The sequence below is a fragment of the Stegastes partitus genome, unplaced genomic scaffold (assembly GCF_000690725.1).
Source record: "Stegastes partitus isolate 25-593 unplaced genomic scaffold, Stegastes_partitus-1.0.2 Scaffold464, whole genome shotgun sequence".
Classification (NCBI taxonomy): domain Eukaryota; kingdom Metazoa; phylum Chordata; class Actinopteri; family Pomacentridae; genus Stegastes; species Stegastes partitus.
In genome coordinates, this window is record NW_007578195.1 from 235,101 (window position 1) to 237,411 (window position 2,311).

At 43.6% G+C, this 2,311-nt stretch overlaps 1 protein-coding gene across 1 annotated transcript in view; it reads right to left on the bottom strand.

The window, feature by feature from the left end:
• The window catches only part of rab3ab (RAB3A, member RAS oncogene family, b), a 13,590-nt gene that overhangs the window by 4,092 nt on the left and 7,187 nt on the right, over window positions 1–2,311 (bottom strand). The gene's annotated exons all lie outside the window — the stretch shown is intronic.

Here is a 2,311-nt window from a genome sequence, read left to right on the forward strand (position 1 = left end):
GAATTTGTCAGATATTTGCCCAGAACACAGGAATCTGAGTGAAGCTGAAGATAAGCTGGAGGGTCGGATTCATCATCATCAGACCGTCACACTGTTCCTTCATGTGCTCCAGTAAAGCCGCCTGTTAAAAGGCCTCTACTGGTTTCTGTATCTGCCAGCAGAGGACAATCCACCACCTCTTCTCTCGCCTTTATTTCCACTGTAGTCTTTGCCAAAAAGTGATCCAGTCTCTTCGTCCCTCGCTCTCTTTCCTGTTCCAGACACCAGGTGAGGTTGAATTTCAGCGCTAAGTCCTGATGAAAGCCCAGAGAATTAACGCCCAGTGTCTTTGGTGGCCATAACTCTGTGTCTCATTCTGAGCTGAGCAGGTTCTGATCCAACAGTACCAGTCAGCTGTCAGTGTGGAAATGAGCAAGAGGCCAAGGTTGATATCTACTGCACAGTCTGGAAGGAGGTAGACATTTATAATAGCTGTTTGTACTGCAGGGCGTGCAGTGCTGTACTTGGTGCTGTACTTCTCTTCTTTCTTTTTCTTTGTACTACATATATATAGAGTTGAACCCAGAGGTGTACATCCACTGTACAGCGTTTCCTCTGGATGTTTTCCAGCAGCGGGGGCAGCAGGCTCTCCAGGAGCCGTGGCAGCATAAACAAATGACATCTGACTGCAGATTTTACTTTTACAACCTATTCATTGAATGGCCAGCTGAAAATGGCTTTTTAAAGGCTGAATGTAAATGAAAAAATAAAATAAAATGTAATTAAGTAAATAAAAATAAAGACAATAAATAATAATTTCTTGATGGGGCTGAAGAATCAGTGGCAAAGTCTGCACTCAGGCTCAGAACAATTCATTTCTCTGGGTGTTTTATAGAAGAGCTCTGAGGCTCTGTTGGAGGGAAATTCTGTGAGAGGCTCAGCAGCATCCAGGCTGCAGCTGATCCCCTGCAGCCTGGTCCACAACATTCCTACCAGGACAGAGTACAGTGGCATCATCGCTGCTACAATGGAAATACACTGAATTTATTTTATTTTTTATTTATTTAACAGAAATACTGACATGTATATTATGCAAATAATAAGCAAGGAATTAAAGGTTCATGCACACTCCCCACTGTCAGTGTGGTTGAGCCTTGAGTGGAAGCAGCTGTTTCTTTCAGCCCATCCTGAAGCCTGAGCTCCCCTTTAGGTTCTCCTCCTCTACTCTCATCTCTCTCCTGCTCCTCCACTTTGCTCCACTGCTCCTCCCTGTCTGATGTTACTGGTCTTATACGCTAAACATTAACGTTACATCATTTACACTCACATCACATCTGATTACAGTGTGATCACTATTTTCTACCTGATCACCATCATTTATGAGTCAGTAAAAGGCTAATGCTACCTGGCTAGCGTCATCTTCATCAGGTGTCTTTCTCTTCTTACAGCAATATGTGAACAAGCTCATCTGAAGATGCAGTTCCATCATGGCGTGTAGATGTTAGCTCAATGCTATCAGACAGTTTACTCACGTTAGCGACACTGAGTTGGCACCGGGCCCAAACTAAAAACCCTTAACCCCAAACCCTTAACTTAAGCCACCGATATGTTACGTAATGTTAGCGGGCCATCAATGTTTTGCGAAAGTCTATTTAACTTGTAAAATCTATTCTGAGTTACCATAAGCTAAAACGTCTACCTTTCCTCTGGTAAATCGCCGCTCGATTCTCTAAGAGGACCCTCCTCTGACCTGGAGCCCGGTGCTGGACAGGACGTCACTTTCAAGGCCGTGCTCTCGCGAATAATTAACGTTGCATTAGCCTCCCAAAGAGTAGAAACTGAACAAAATAGTTATCCGCAGTCAACCGTAGTAGTCGCGATTAATTGACGTCATATAAATCCCCAAAGAGTAGTTACTGAGCAAGATAGTTATCCGCAGTCAACCTTAGCAGTCGCGAGTAATTGACGTCATGTTAACCCCCAAAGAGTAGATACTGAGCAAGATAGTTATCCGCGGTCAACCTTAGCAGTCGCGAGTAATTGACGTCATATTAACCCCCAAAGAGTAAATACGGAGCAAGATAGTTATCCGTATATATATAGCCTTAGTGGCGCGATTAATTGACGTCATATTAACCCCAAAGAGTAGATACTGAGCAAGATAGTTATCCGCAGTCAACCTTAGTAGTCGCGAGTAATTGACGTCATATTAACCCCCAAAGAGTAGATACTGAGCAAGATAGTTATCCGCAGTCAACCTTAGTAGTCGCGAGTAATTGACGTCATATTAACCCCCAAAGAGTAGATACTGAGCAAGATAGTTATCCGCAGT